The sequence below is a fragment of the Tursiops truncatus genome, chromosome 5, assembly GCF_011762595.2.
Source record: "Tursiops truncatus isolate mTurTru1 chromosome 5, mTurTru1.mat.Y, whole genome shotgun sequence".
NCBI classification, from domain to species: Eukaryota; Metazoa; Chordata; class Mammalia; order Artiodactyla; family Delphinidae; genus Tursiops; species Tursiops truncatus.
This window is the reverse complement of record NC_047038.1, coordinates 37,913,641-37,930,174: the sequence shown is the minus strand read 5'-3', so window position 1 is coordinate 37,930,174 and position 16,534 is coordinate 37,913,641. Positions and strand designations below refer to the sequence as shown.

General features: G+C 44.4%; 1 long non-coding RNA gene across 1 annotated transcript in view; it reads right to left on the bottom strand.

Annotated features, from left to right (window-relative positions):
- LOC117312386 (uncharacterized) overlaps positions 1–14,583 on the bottom strand; it is a 141,624-nt gene extending 127,041 nt beyond the window's left edge. The window contains exons 1-2 of the long non-coding RNA XR_012331933.1: positions 13,300–14,583; positions 5,948–6,071 (exon numbers count right to left, since the gene is read on the bottom strand). This is a non-coding gene — a long non-coding RNA (uncharacterized lncRNA). The remainder of the gene's footprint in view (positions 1–5,947; positions 6,072–13,299) is intronic.
- Positions 14,584–16,534: the final 1,951 nt, after the last annotated feature.

Here is a 16,534-nt window from a genome sequence, read left to right as displayed (position 1 = left end):
AGTGAATACATTATTCAATCCCCAATGAAGAGAGTATCAATTTGCTTTCTCATGGGAAAGTCAGCAGTATACATTCATAGCCTCATCCTAGAGTTATGTCAACTTTCCTACTCTCTACAATAAAATCTACAGAAATCTTGATTATATTGGCATTCCAGATTATGTTGGCGAGAGCGGCCAAGATGGGCGAGTAGGAAGACGCTGAGCTCACCTCTTCTCACAAGCACACCAAAATGACATCTGCAAGAAGACCATCAATGAAAAAGACTGGAACCTATATTAGCGTTCCACAGAAGATTCTGCTGGTCTAGTTTATTACTGACATTGTTTTGTTAGAATTGAAGACCTATGTGCCAGAATGTGGTAGGTAAACCTACAAAGATTCAGGGCCTGCCACATCACTGATGCTTTTAAGTGTCTAGGGCATGCAGGACATCACTTCCTACTTCCAAATTAAAGGAAAATTTACTGCACCTTTTATCTCCTACCATGAAGGAAGTGTAACTTCAAAATTGGTAGGCCTCTTTGGATTGTAAATACAGCATATGTCACACTTGGGAATACTGCCCCTAACCATTTTTCAGTGGGCTCCAAAGCCTGCCAGTTTTGAGTACCTGTGGTCTGGCCATTCAAAATACAACCTGACAGATCTCAGTGTTAGCCACACCCATGGTAGGAATAGATGCAAGTTCCTGCAGAACTCAACAGGAATCTTGATTATATTGACTTTCCACAAAAGGTCTTTCTGGTCCACCTTATCACTGGTGTTATATTGTTAGACCTGGAAATCAGAAGTATCAAGTACTCTGGAACCCACCTATGGCCAGAATGTGAGAGGTAACAGCAGACTCCTAAGATTGCAGAATAAGTTCATACATTTGCCCATAGAAAACTTAACTTGGAAATCGGCTCCTAGTATAATACTGAGACTTAACAGAGACTGAATTCCTAGCCATGAAACATCAAGTATGGGTTTAGAACTTCCCATGATGAGCTGGACGCTGTAAGACTTAAAAGCATAAGGCACGATGGGCACCAGTGTTACACAGGTAATAGTATATTTGTGGAAAGCAAATCTAAGGTCACATTTAAGTTACAAGAACAAATGACTCCACACCCCCATCATCCCCTATCTCTGTTGCACTTATACCTCTCAGCTCACACCTGTGGCCCCATGAAGAAATCCCTGTGACAAGGAGAGAAAAGTAAAGCCCTGGTTCATAGGCAGATTCATTCAATATGTAACAATGAATTGTTAATGGATGGCTGCAATCTCATGACTCCTTAGAGGATACCCTAAGGAACATTGAGGGAGAATTCTCCCAGTGGGCATGAGTTCCATCAGTACACTTGATCATTTCTTATGAAACGAGGGGGCCTAAGATGGGTATTTCTGAATACCATGCATTAGCAAGTGGGTTGGCTGGCTGCTCAGTGTCCTGGAAGCAGCAATATTAGAAGATTAGAGACAAGGAGGTCTGGGGAAGAGGCATGTAGAAGGACCTACGGGAATAGGCACAAGGCCTAAGTTGTTTGTTTGTTTGTTTTTTAAATCAAAAGGCAGTGCCGGGCTTCCCTGGTGGCGCAGTTGTTGAGAGTCCACCTGCCGATGCAGGGGACACGGGTTCGTGCCGTGGTCCGGGAAGATCCCACATGCCGCGGAGCGGCTGGGCCCGTGAGCCATGGCCGCTGAGCCTGTGCGCCCGGAGCCTGTGCTCTGCAACGGGAGAGGCCACAACAGTGAGAGTCCCGTGTACCTCAATCAATCAATCAATCAATCAATAAATGGCAGTGCCTACCAGATCATTCATCACAGATGTGCTCAGTAAGTGGACAGGATGACTTGTCCAGAAGTCAGCCGGTTTCTGTGCTCAGCCCCCTAGTTGCTTGCAAAAAAGTCTACCCATTTCATGGGTCCAATATCATGGCTCCCTCTCAAAGCCATTCTAGCTACTGCCATTGTTTTAAAGCTGGCCTGTCAGCAACAGAAACAGATGTTAAACATCCATATGGTGCCACCCAGCCTCTTGCTGGCAAGGTGATTACATCTGACCTCTCCCCTCCTGAGAGAAGCATCCATCCTTCTGTGATAATTATTCTGGATTTGAATTTACCTTCCATGCCCTGGCACTTCCGTGCACAGTGCCTGTGTTAGCACCATTAGGGGCTTCCAGAATACCTAACTTACTGCAGAAAAGCCCATATTAAGTCACCTGGAACAAGCAATCCATCTTACAGAGACACATGATTACAGAAACCTTGATTTTATCATATATTAACAAGAAGCTGCCAGACCAGCATGTCACTGAAATGCCCTTTTACCTGTCCAGGTAAAGAATCAGTCTGACGATGAACTGCAGAGATGGGGTGTTCTGAAAGAAACCCACCGCACAGATCTCCATTTAGGGAAGGACGTGCTGCTTGGTAGGGAGCACAGCCAGCAAGAGCCTCCAGCTAGCTGTCAGTCCCCCAAGGGCAGCCCACATCCAGGGGCCAAGTGAGCCAGGAGTAGAAGTCCCAGCCGTACCAGTCTGGTGTGGGATGACTAACAGAAGATGCCTGCCATGGCACTCTCCACCTCATTCTTGGTCCATCTTCCATCCCAGTCTGACTTCTGCCTAGACCTTCCTTTGCCCCTCTGATCAATACTATATACTCCAAACCCTTGCATTCCTAAGTCAGCATCTCAGAGTATCCTTTCCAGGAAACTCAACTGCACAACCACCATGAAATATCAGTAGCAGTAGATTCAATGTGGTCCAATGGGTGTAAGGAATCATACTGGTGATTCCTGCTTTCATAGTCCACCCGAGTTTGCTAACAGTTCAAGACAGGAACTGCAACTTGAAAGCATCATGCTCATCACAATGGTGTTGGTGTACTTTGCTAGCAAACTAGTGGCCATTAAATGATGCTGTGTCTCCAAGAGCTAGAATATAGGTCTGGGAACCAAGGAGTGGAATTAAGTTTCTCCCTTGTCTTAACACCCAGTGACCCAATTGGGAAATCTGTGCTTTCCATCCCTACAAGTTAAGTTCAGCAGGTCTAGAGGTCCTAGATCTAGATGCTTATACCAAGGGACACAAACAGTGCTCTTTCGCCAGTAGACTATCAAGGTTTTCTGCTACATGAGAGGAAAGGGAAAAATGATTCATTGGAATGTTGCTTGGTTCTTCCACACCCAATGTTAAGCATAAATAAGCAATTGCAGCAAACATGGAGTGATAAGGTCACCAGGGGTTCAGACCTCTTAGAAGTGAAGGTCTTGGGCACTCACCAAAATAAGCAACTTAAACCAATGGAAGTGTTGGCATCTAGGATTGAGAGTAGAAGGAGATAAATATTACATCTTATAATGATGGTCCTTATAGACAACCTGCAGCAGTGACTGAAGATCTGGGTGCTCATAGCTGCCCATCACAGGTAGACATAGAGGTATACCACACAGCTCTTTTCTCGAAAGAGCTTGCTGTCCATCTGTGAGGAGCATGGCTACCCAATAGCCTCCAGCTGTTAGCCCACATTCTTGGAGTGGCTCCAAGCCAACGATGGAGGGAGCCTAGCCATTTCCATCCAGTGTGGGATTCCTCAAACTGGTCCTCTGCTCCAGAGCTCCCTGTGGGACTGGCAGAAAATGTCAGGGACACATTATGGTCTGACAGCTCCCTCTACATAATCCTGCCTCTTCCCCTTTTTCACAGGTGTTATCCCCCAGTAAATCTCTGGCAGTCCTAATTCTCTTGGCATATGCTTCCCAGAGGATAACAGTACAACCACTGTAAAGCATCAGCAGCAGTCTACTCAACATGGTCCAAAAGGTAGGAAGAATCAGGAATGTGATGCTTTCCCCCAGTCCACCCAAGTTCACCAGCAGCTTCGGGAGACCTCTCCAGCACATCCATGGCTTCCCCACCTCAATGCCCGCACGTGTTTGCCTGACTACTTTCTTTGGTACTACGGGAGCTCACTCTGCCACAAAGTGGAAACTACAAGGGAGTTAATGTTCTTGAGGGTGCTCACTCCCCAGCTAATGAAGGAGAGATAGTCACTGAGTGACTGTCAACCACCCCATCACATAGGGGTGTTACCAGATGAGCATTACACAGTACCATATATCAGAGGCTCCCCAGTGGGACTGAACCCCAGATGCCCATAGTAGTAAACCCACTTTAACACAACCTTTGACATTCTCTTTCCCCAGTCCCGCTTTCCTCACTTTCACTTATGCTTCCTGGGATCACCTACCACCCGTATCCTTGTCTCAACATCTGCTCTCTGAGAAAGGCAAACTAAAAAGTCTGAATTTTGTGAGATTACAGTCAGATTGAGCCCCCAATTCAGTGACACTCTGTTAGGAATGCAGGTTTGTGCCCCCCCCACCCCAATTCACATATTGAAGCACTAATTCCAGTGTGAAGGCATTAGGAGGTGGGGCCTTGGGAGGTAATTAGGTTTAGATGAGGTCATATAGGTGGGGCCCCCATGATTGGATTAGTGTCCTTCTAAGAGGGAGGAGACTAGAGTTCCTTTGCGTTCTACCTATGAAACACGAGAGTCATCTGCAAGCCAGGAGGAGAGCTCTCACCAGGAAGCCAATCTCCCGGCACTTTAATCTTGGGCTTCCCAGCATTTTCATCCCTTTAGACCCAGCAGGTCTCTAGCTTTTCAAACTTCCCTTGCCTCCACCTGATCCCAAAATGCTACAGTGCTTCAGCTACACTCTCCACAGTAGTGTTTCCAGATTCATATCTCTGCTTCTCTGGAAGAAGTCTGGCTCTCAGTGAAGGTTGCCACTGAACAAGGGTGGAGATTGCACTGATGGAGAATGCAGCCTCACCCTCCCTGGCACTGAGCAGAGGTGTGTGTGTGCCTGTCCCCAAGCCCTTCCTGTTCCTCCCTGAGTCTGATCCGGGAGGCTCCCCTCTCAAAGTTGATATCTCAGACAATCTCCCAATCAGTGCAAGAAAAAAAGACAATTAATGTTCAAAAGAAAAAATTCTGTTTGCAGATCAGAGCAGCAGCTAAGCCAAGTGTGAAAGCTAACATTTTTAGAGCTAAGGAGCATTAACCACAGGAATAGTTTAACATTTTGTAAAGATCCTGTTTGAAGTCTTTTTTCTGCTTGCCCTTGTATGTCCCTTTAGGAGGTCAAGACAACTTATTCTGTCCTTACCTCTGCTGGTAATATACTTGGAGTGCCCTTAGGCTGTTAATGAAACACAGACATCGAAGTTGTTTGCCAGATTCCTGGAATAGTCCTGAAGGATCTTTGTCCTTCTGATATTTAGCCAGGCCTGGCCTATGGAATCTCGACCTGGGAGCCTGGGGCTGGGCTCTCACTCCTGGTTCTAGTGTCAACAGGAATCCTCTTTCTAGAGGAAGCAGTTTACTGGCAAGTTAAACCATAAGCTTAAGAAATTTCTCTCAACAGTAGAGGAAGTCTGGATAGATTTAGATTTTCCTGAAAGCCTAGAGATTGAAATGTAGTTATGCACCACTGGGTATGTTACCAATGTGCGATATATGTAAAGTATGTTTCAATAAATGCTTTAGACTTTGCTAGAATCACTACAAATAGTTGCTGGATATCTATATTTGAGTCATGAAGTTAGAATTTTATGGTTTACCCCTGTACCCTGAATACTCAAAAATCAAAGATTTAGACTCAAAGTAAAACACGGTAACTGCTACCTCAGATTACTCTGATTTGTCATGTTAGGCTTTCTGAATTTGTAGAAAAAGCCTAACTGCTTCTTATATCCTTTAACAATTTCTGGTGCCTTCGTCAAGTTCAATTTTAAAATCATGGTTCAAAGGGAAGTTTCAGGCTTTATATTAGTATTTTAGATAAGAATTTCTCATCACAGATGAAAATTTATACCTGAGGCCACATGAGTAACATCACAAGGTGTTCACAATCTACAGGATTCTGAAGAAATGAGCTTACCTGCTCAGTGCAGGACCCTGGGCGAGCCAGATCCCAGGCTGTCTGGCAGGAGTGGAATCAATTACGCTTCAGAAGGTAGGTGAGCTTGGTATAGGGGGAGGCAAGTCACACAGGATCAAGATTCCTCGAAGGAAAATGGGGCAAGAGCAAAGATGGTTAGGCAGAGGAAAGATTCCCCATTGATGTCCTCAAAACCCATTCTTTTTTTTTTTAAATTAATTTATTAATTTATTTATTTTTGGCTGTGCTGGGTCTTTGTTTCTGTGCGAGGGCTTTCTCTAGTTGCGGAGAGCTGGGGTCACTCTTTTTTTTTTTTTTTTTTTTTACATCTTTATTGGAGTATAATTGCTTTACAATGGTGTGTTAGTTTCTGCTTTCTAACAAAGTGAATCAGTTATACATATACATATGTTCCCATATCTCTTCCCTCTTGCGTCTCCCTCCCTCTCACCCTCCCTATCCCACCCCTCCAGGCGATCACAAAGCATGGAGCTGATCTCCCTGTGCTATGCGGCTGCTTCCCACTAGCTATCTACCTTATGTTTGGTAGTGTATATATGTCCATGCCTCTCTCTCGCTTTGTCACAGCTTACCCTTGCCCCTCCCCATATCCTCAGGTCCATTCTCTAGCAGGTCTGTGTCTTTATTCCTGTCTTACCCCAGGTTCTTCATGACATTATTTTTCCTTAAATTCCATATATACGTGTTAGCATACGGTATTTGTCTTTCTCTTTCTGACTTACTTCACTCTATATGACAGAATCTAGGTCTATACACCTCATTACAAATAGCTCAATTTCGTTTCTTTTTATGGCTGTATATATGTGCCACATCTTCTTTATCCATTCATATGATGATGGACACTTAGGTTGTTTCCATCTCCGGGCTATTGTAAATAGAGCTGCAATGAACATTTTGGTACATGACTCTGTGAATTATGGTTTTCTCAGGGTATATGTCTAGTAGTGGGATTGCTGGGTCATATGGTAGTTCTATTAGTAGTTTCTTAAGGAACCTTCATACTGTTCTCCACAGTGGCTGTATCAATTTACATTCCCACCAACAGTGCAAGAGGGTTCCCTTTTCTCCACACCCTCTCCAGCATTTATTGTTTCTAGATTTTTTGATGATGGCCATTCTGACTGGTGTGAGATGATATCTCATTGTAGTTTTGATTTGCATTTCTCTAATGATTAATGATGTTGAGCATTCTTTCATGTGTTTGTTGGCAGTCTGTATATCTTCTTTGGACAAATGTCTATTTACGTCTTCTGCCCATTTCTGGATTGGGTTGTTTCTTTTTTTGTTATTGAGCTGCATGAGCTGCTTATAAATTTTGGAGATTAACCCTTTGACAGTTGCTTCATTTGCAAATATTTTCTCCCATTCTGAGGGTTGTCTTTTGGTCTTGTTTATGGTTTCCTTTGCTGTGCAAAAGCTTTGAAGTTTCATTAGGTCCCATTTGTTTATTTTTGTTTTTATTTCCATTTCTCTAGGAGGTGGGTCAAAAAGGATCTTGCTGTGATTTATGTCATAGAGTGTTCTGCCTATGTTTTCCTCTAAGAGTTTGATAGTGTCTGGCCTTACATTTAGGTCTTTAATCCATTTTGACTTTATTTTTGTGTATGGTGTTAGGGAGTGATCTAATCTCATACTTTTACATGTACCTGTCCAGTTTTCCCAGCAACACTTATGGAAGAGGCTGTCTTTTCTCCATTGTATATTCTTGCCTCCTTTATCAAAGATAAGGTGACCATATGTGCGTGGGTTTATCTCTGGGCTTTCTATCTGTTCCACGGATCTATCTTTGTGTTTTTGTGCCAGTACCATACTGTCTTGATTACTGTAGCTTTGTAGTATAGTCTGAAGTCAGGGAGCCTGATGCCTCCAGCTCCATTTTTCGTTCTCAAGATTGCTTTGGCTATTTGGGGTCTTTCATGTTTCCATACAAATTGTGAAACTTTTTGTTCTAGTTCTGTGAAAAATACCAGTGGTAGTTTGATAGGGATTGCATTGAATCTGTAGATTGCTTTGGGTAGTATAGTCATTTTCACAGTGTTGATTCTTCCAATCCAAGAATATGCTATATCTCTCCATCTCTTTGTATCATCTTTAATTTCTTTCATCAGTGTCTTATTTTCTGCATACAGGTCTTTTATCTCCTTAGGTAGGTTTATTCCTAGATATTTTATTCTTTTTGTTGTAATGGTAAATGGGAGTGTTTTCTTGATTTCACTTTCAGATTTTTCATCATTCGTGTATAGGAATGCCAGAGATTTCTGTGCATTAATTTTGTATCCTGCTACTTTACCAAATTCATTGATTAGCTCTAGTAGTTTTCTGGTAGTATCTTTAGGATTCTCTATGTATAGTATCATGTCATCTGCAAACAGTGACAGCTTTACTTCTTCTTTTCCAATTTGGATTCCTTTTATTTTCTTTTCTTCTCTGATTGTTGTGGCTAAAACTTCCAAAACTATGTTGAATAAGAGTGGTGAGAGTGGGCAACCTTGTCTTGTTCCTGATCTTAGTGGAAATGCTTTCAGTTTTTCACCATTGAGGATGATGTTGGCTGTGGGTTTGTCATTTGTGGCCTTTATTATGTTGACGAAAGTTCCCTCTAGGCCTACTTTCTGCAGGGTTTTTATCATAAATGGGTGTTGGATTTTGTCGAAAGCTTTCTCTGCATCTATTGAGATGATCATATGGTCTTTCTCCTTCAATTTGTTAATATGGTGTATCACATTGATTGATTTGCATACATTAAAGAATCTTTGCATTCCCAGAATAAACCCCACTTGATCATGGTGTATGATTCTCTTAATGTGCTGTTGGATTCTGTTTGCTAGTATTTTGTTGAGGATTTTTGCATCTATGTTCATCAGTGATATTGGCCTGTAGTTTTCCTTCTTTGTGACATCCTTGTCTGGTTTTGGTATCAAGGTGATGGTGGCCTCGTAGAATGAGTTTGGGAGTATTCCTCCCTCTGCTATATTTTGGAAGAGTTTGAGAAGGATAGGTGTTAGCTCTTCTCTAAATGTGTGATAGAATTCGCCTGTGAAGCCATCTGGTCCTGGGCTTTTGTTTGTTGGAAGACTTTTAATCACAGTTTCAATTTCAGTGCTTGTGATTGGTCTGTTCATATTTTCTATTTCTTCCTGATTCAGTCTTGGCAGGTTGTGCATTTCTCAGAATTTGTCCATTTCTTCCAGCTTGTCCATTTTATTGGCATAGAGTTGCTTGTAGTAATCTTTCATGATCCTTTGTATTTCTGCAGTGTCAGTTGTTACTTCTCCTTTTTCATTTCTAATTCGATTGATTTGAGTCTTCTCTCTTTTTTTCTTGATGAGTCTGGCTAATGGTTTAACAATTTTGTTTATCTTCTCAAAGAACACGCTTTTAATTTTATTGATCTTTGCTATCGTTTCCTTCATTTCTTTTTCATTTATTTCTGATCTGATTTTTATGATTTCTTTCCTTCTGCTAACTTTGGGGTTGTTTTGTTCTTCTTTCTCTAATTGCTTTAGGTGCAAGGTTAGGTTGTTTATTTGAGATGTTTCCTGTTTCTTAAGGTAGGATTGTATTGCTATAAACTTCCCTCTTAGAACTGCTTTTGCTGCATCCCATATATTTTGGGTCGTCGTGTCTCCATTGTCATTTGTTTCTAGGTATCTTTTTATTTCCTCTTTGATTTCTTCAGTGATCACTTCGTTATTAAGTAGTGTATTGTTTAGCCTCCATGTGTTTGTATTTTTTACAGATCTTTTCCTGTAATCGATATCTAGTCTCATAGCGTTGTGGTCAGAAAAGATACTTGATACAATTTCAATTTTCTTAAATTTACCAAGGCTTGATTTGTGACCCAAGATATGATCTATCCTGGAGAATGTTCCATGAGCACTTGAGGAAAATGTGTATTCTGTTGTTTTTGGATGGAATGTCCTATAAATATCAATTAAGTCCATCTTGTTTAATGTATCATTTAAAGCTTGTGTTTCCTTATTTATTTTCATTTTGGATGATCTATCCATTGGTGAAAGTGGGGTGTTAAAGTCCCCTACTATGATTGTGTTACTGTCGATTTCCCCTTTTATGGCTGTTAGTATTTGCCTTATGTATTGAGGTGATCCTATGTTGGGTGCATAAATATTTACAGTTGTTATATCTTCTTCTTCGATCGATCCCTTGATCATTTTGTAGTGTCCTTCTTTGTCTCTTCTAATATTCTTTATTTTAAAGTCTATTTTGTCTGATATGAGAATTGCTACTCCAGCTTTCTTTTGGTTTCCATTTGCATGAAATATCTTTTTCCATTCCCTTACTTTCAGCCTGTTTCTGTCTCTAGGTGAAGTGGGTCTCTTGTAGACAGCAAATATATGGGTCTTGTTTTTGTATCCATTCAGCTAATCTGTGTCTTTTGGTGGGAGCATTTAGTCCATGTACATTTAAGGTACTCATCAATATGTATGTTCCTATTCCCATTTTCTTAATTGTTTTGGGTTCATTATTATAGGTCTTTTCCTTCTCTTGTGTTTCTTGCCTAGAGAAGTTCCTTTAGCAGTTGTTGTAAAGATGGTTTGGTGGTGCTGAACTCTCTCAGCTTTTGCTTGTCTGTAAAGGTTTTAATTTCTCCATCAAATCTGAATGAGATCCTTGCTGGGTAGAGTAATCTTGGTTGCAGGTTTTTCTCCTTCATCACTTTAAACATGTCCTGCCAGTCCCTTCTGGCTTGCAGAGTTTCTGCTGAAAGATCAGCTGTTAACCTTATGGGGATTCCCCTGTGTGTTATTTGTTGTTTTTCCCTTGCTGCTTTTAATATGTTTTCTTTGTATTTAATTTTTGACAGTTTGATTAATATGTGTCTTGGTGTATTTCTCCTTGGATTTATCCTGTATGGGACTCTCTGTGCTTCCTGGACTTGATTAACTATTTCCTTTCCCATATTAGGGAAGTTTTCAACTATAATCTCTTCAAATATTTTCTCAGTCCCTTTCTTTTTCTTTTCTTCTTCTGGAACCCCTATAATTCAAATGTTGGTTCGTTTAATGTTGTCCCAGAGGTCTCTGAGACTGTCCTCAGTTCTTTCATTCTTTTTTCTTTATTCTGCTCTGCAGTAGTTATTTCCACTATTTTATCTTCCAGGTCACTTATCCGTTTTTCTGCCTCAGTTATTCTGCTATTGATCCCATCTAGAGTATTTTTAATTTCATTTATTGTGTTGTTCATCGTTGTTTGTTTCAACTTTAGTTCTTCTAGGTCCTTGTTAAATATTTCTTGCATTTTGTCCATTCTATTTCTAAGATTTTGGATCATCTTTACTATCAATATTCTGAATTCTTTTTCAGGTAGACTGCCTATTTCCTCTTCATTTGTTAGGTCTGGTGCGTTTTTATCTTGCTCTTCATCTGCTGTGTGTTTTTCTGTCTTCTCATTTTGCTTATCTTACTGTGTTTGGGGTCTCCTTTTTGCAGGCTGCAGGTTCATAGTTCCCGTTGTTTTTGGTGTCTGTCCCCAGTGGCTAAGGTTGGTTCAGTGGGTTGTGTAGGCTTCCTGGTGGAGGGGACTAGTGCCTGTGTTCTGGTGGATGAGGCTGGCTCTTGTCTTTCTGGTGGGCAGGTCCACGTCTGGTGGTGTGTTTTGGGGTGTGTGGGGCTGTATTATGATTTTAGGCAGCCTCTCTGCTAATGGGTGGGGTTGTGTTCCTGTGTTGCTAGTTGTTTGGCATAGGATGTCCTTCACTGTAGCTTGCTGGTTGTTGAGTGAAGCTGGGTGCTGGTGTTGAGATGGAGATCTCTGGGAGATTTTCGCCATTTGATATTATGTGGAGCTGGGAGGTCTCTTGTGGACCAGTGTCCTGAAGTTGGCTCTCCCACCTCAGAGTCACAGCACTGACTCCTGGCTGCAGCACCAAGAGCCTTTCATCCACACGGCTCAGAATAAAAGGGAGAAAAAGTAGAAAGAAAGAATTAGTAGAAAGAAAGAAAGAAAGAAAGAAAGAAAGGAAGGAAGGAAGGAAGGAAGGAGGGAGGGAGGGAGGGAGGGAGGAAGGAAGGAGGGAAGGAGGGAAGGAAGGAAAAAAAGAAATAAGATAAAGTAAAATAAAGATAAAATATAATAAAGTTATTAAAATAAAAAAATAATTATTAAGAAAAAATTTTTTTTTAAAAAAGGACGTATAGAACCCTAGGACAAATGGTGGAAGCAAAGCTATACAGATAAAATCTCACACAGACATATACACTCACAAAAAGAGGAAAAGGGGAAAAAGTCATAAATCTTGCTCTCAAAGTCCACCTCCTCAATTTGGGATGATTCGTTGTCTATTCATGTATTCCACAGATGCAGGGTACATCAAGTTGATTGTGGAGATTTAATCCGCTGCTTCTGAGGCTGCTGGGAGAGATTTCCCTTTCTCTTCTTTGTTCGCACAGCTCCCGGGTCTCAGCTTTGGATTTGGGCCCGCCTCTGCGTGTAGGTCGCCGGAGGGCGTCTGTTCTTTGCTCAGACAGGACGGGGTTAAAGGAGCCGCTGATTCGGGGGCTCTGGCTCACTCAGGCCGGGGGGAGGGAGGGGCACGGAGTGCGGGGCAAGCCTGTGGCTGCAGAGGCCAGCATGACGTTGCACCAGCCTGAGGCGCGCTGTGTGTTCTCCCGGGGAATTTGTCCCTGGATCCCGGGACCCTGGCAATGGCGGGCTGCACAGGCTCCCCGGAAGCAGGGTGTGGATAGTGACCTGTGCTCGCACACAGGCTTCTTGGTGGTGGCAGCAGCAGCCTTAGTGTCTCATGCCCGTCTCTGGGGTCCGCGCTGTTAGCCGCGGTTCGCGCCCGTCTCTGGAGCTCCTTTAAGCAGGGCTCTTAATCCCCTCTCCTCGCGCGCCAGGAAACAAAGGGGGAAGAAAAAGTCTCTTGCCTCTTCGGCAGGTCCAGACTTTTCCCCGGACTCCCTCCCGGCTAGCCGTGGCGCACTAACCCCCTGCAGACTGTGTTCACGTTGCCAACTCCAGTCCTCTCCCTGCACTCCGACCGAAGCCCGAGCCTCAGCTCCCAGCCCCGCCCGCCCCGGTGGGTGAGCAGACAAGCCTCTCGGGCTGGTGAGTGCCGGTCGGCCCTGATCCTCTGTGTGGGAATCTCCGCGCTTTGCCCTCCGCATCCCTGTTGCTGTGCTCTCTTCCGGAGTTTCCGCTCCGAAGCTTTCCCCCTCCGCCACCCGCAGTCTCCGCCCGCAAAGGGGCTTCCTAGTGTGTGGAAACCTTTCCTCCTTCACAGCTCCCTCCCACTGGTGCTGGTCCCGTCCCTATCCTTTTGTCTCTGTTTATTCTTGCCCTACCCAGGTACGTGGGGGGTTTCTTGCCTTTTGGGAGGTCTGAGGTCCTCTGCCAGCATTCAGTAGGTGTTCTGTAGTTGTTCCACGTGTAGATATATTTCTGGTGTATCTGTGGGGAGGAAGGTGATCTCCACGTCTTACTCTTCCGCCATCTTCCCGGAAGCTCCGAGCTGGGGCCACTCTTCATCGCAGTGCGCGGGCCTCTCACTGTCGCGGCCTCTCTTGTTGCAGAGCACAGGCTCCAGGTGCGCAGGCTCAGTAGTTGTGGCTCACGGGCCCAGTTGCTCTGCGGCATGTGGGATCCTCCCAGACCAGGACTCGAACCCGTGTGCCCTGCATTGGCAGGCAGATTCTCAACCACTGTGTCACCAGGGAAGCCCCAAAACCCATTCTTGAGTCCCCAGAGTTTCCCGCCTGGCTGCTGGCTGAGGGGAGCCCTTTGGCACCACCTGGTGGCCCGAGAGCATCACAACAGCAGACATGGAGAGCAGAAGCCTGTGGAAGCTTGACATTCTGGTCTCCCAAGCCCACCCTGAGAGATGCTATGCTCCCTACGAATATCAGACCTTGACCTAGACAACTGAAATCCTGGAACACCCCTAAAACCTACTCAGCACTAGGGTAGGCCTGGGCACGTCTTTTCTCTAGCTGCATCTTCTCTGCTGGCCCTGCATCAGCCTCAGGGCTGGGCTAGCCCTGACTAGGCTCACCACATGACCTCCTGGCCAGAGAGCACCAGAGCACAGACCCCTAAGGAGCTCCCAACCACGTCCAACTTGAAGCAGCTGGATGAGCCAGAGATGCTGTTCACAGGCAGCAAGACATGCTAAGATGAGACAAGCCCATCTCTGGAGAAGCTGGAAATGCGTTCTCTTTAACATGAAGGCACCCAGTCACGTCAAGCTAAGCAGGGCTTGGGAGAAGTCCTCTCCCAGATCCAACCTGCAGGTGGAGTGGTCCTGGTGACCAGTGCCTGACATTATCGTCCCTGCTTAGATAGTTTCTATGCTCACTGTTTATCAGACCTATGAGTGACATGTGTCACCTGCTTGTCACAGTCAGCATCCCGTGACCACCTCTAATACACCCGACTATCTTAACTGCCTCAGGTGAGGCTTGGAGAGCATTTAATCAAGAACAAATTGCACGGAGTCAAGGAGATGGTTCTGCGTACATATTACGCTATGCTCACTATGTATGTTTATGTCTAAGTATGTTCCTAATAAGAGATCTTAAAATTCACTTTGTCGGGCTTCCCTGGTGGTGCAGTGGTTAAGAACCCGCCTGCCAATGCAGGGGACACGGGTTCGAGCCCTGGTCCGGGAAGATCCCACGTGCCGCGGAGCAACTAAGCCCATGCACCACAACTACTGAGCCTGCGCTCTAGAGCCCACGAGTCACAACTACTGAAGCCCCATGCCACAACTACTGAAGCCCGCACGCCTAGAGCCTGTGCTTCTCAACAAGAGAAGCCACTGCAATGAGAAGCCCGCTCATCGCAACGAAGAATAGCCCCCGCTCACAACTAGGGAAAGCCCACGTGCAGCAACGAAGACCCAATGCAGCCAAAAATAAACCAAATAAATAAATTTATTTTAAAAATTCACTTTGTCATGCAATAACCAGAGGGAATTAAGTAATTTATATAGTTCATTCCTTTCCTTAGCAGTAATGTGTGAAGAATAAAGGGTCAGAAATATGGGGGCAGAGCAGCATTTATACTTTCCATTCCAAGTCATGGACGAGGACAGTCTAGTTTGAAAGCCCATAACCCTGCCCAAGTTGGCAAAGCTGACAGGTATTTTCCAAGGATGGCTTCAGTGTACATTTTGAAACTACAATATACCCACAGTACAAGAACAGCAAAAGTGAATTGCCTAACGAGCCAGTTAAGGTGGTGATTTTGTCAAATCCACTCACTGCCATCTGGCAGAAGTGATACATTTCAAAGTTTCACAGACAAAAACCATGATCCTTAATATAAAGCCCTTGTTATATACAGGTAAGTCAAAGGGCTTCATGTAAATGTTTACTCTTCAATCACAATTTACACTATTGGGGTCGCTCTCACCTTCTGAAATGGCCCACACTCTGTCTATGGAGTGTGTCTCTCTATATAAACATTTTCACTTAAAAAAACCAATTTACACTATTGGAAGCTCAGAAAGTCAGGCCACATATCACAGATGACCCTGAAGAACTTGGTTAACCTGCAGATTGCTTTATAGCCCTACCCACTTACACTTCCCCAAAGCTGCATCATGGCCCAGCCCCCAGCAGTGCCGGCACCTGACTACCAAATGGAGACCCGTAGGGGACACATGTGACAAGTTCTGGCCACTCTGACAGCCTCCTCCCCTCTGTGAGAGCAAGGGGCTCAATCCTCTCCTCAGTCTCTCGGCCAACAGCTCCCTCTGGCCAGAGCCCCTCAGCACAAGGACCGGCACCCCCTCCTCTGCAGGCCCACAGACTATGTTTCAGAAGCAGGAATTATTCTAGGAGAGTGAACTCAGACTCAACAGGGATGGTAACTCCTTGGAGATTCTCTGGGCTCTGAGGGGCACAAGCCCAGGGGTTATAAGGATGCCCCATGTTTAGTGCTGGGGTAGAGAGGGCAAGCCGTTGGGCAGTGCACATCCTCTCCATTCTGCACGGCCACTTGGGTGGGCACACTGGCCCCCATCAGGTGAACACACAGCTTGTACTTGAGGCTGACCTTCAAAGAAAGGGCTTGAGAATCCAACCTCTCTTTACCAGCAGGTGCCCCAGAACAGTTGTACCAAGTTATCAAAAATGCCTCCATGGCCCCCACAGCCCTTTCTGGGTACTTCTCTGACCAGGAAAGACAGGTCCAGCCACAGAAGACCATCCAGGACCCCCAGACTCAGTCACTCCAGGGCAGGTAGGTGGTGGAAGGCAGGAGACCACACACCAGGATAGCTTCACAGCTACACCTCATCTATGTGCTCCACTTCATTGCATTTCCCTTTTTTGTTTTTAAACAAATTGCAGGTTTGTGGCAACCCTGCATCGAGCAAGTATCAGCACCATTTTTCCAAAAACATGTGTTCACTGCATGTCTGTCACAGTGTGATTCTCACAATATTTCAAACTTCATTATTGTATTTGGTACGGTGATCTCTGATCAGTGATCTTTGATGTTGTTATTATAATTGTTTGGGGACACCATGAACTGCACCCATATAACTGTGTTCTGACGGCTCTACCAACTGTCCACTCCACCGTATCTCCCCCTCTCCTT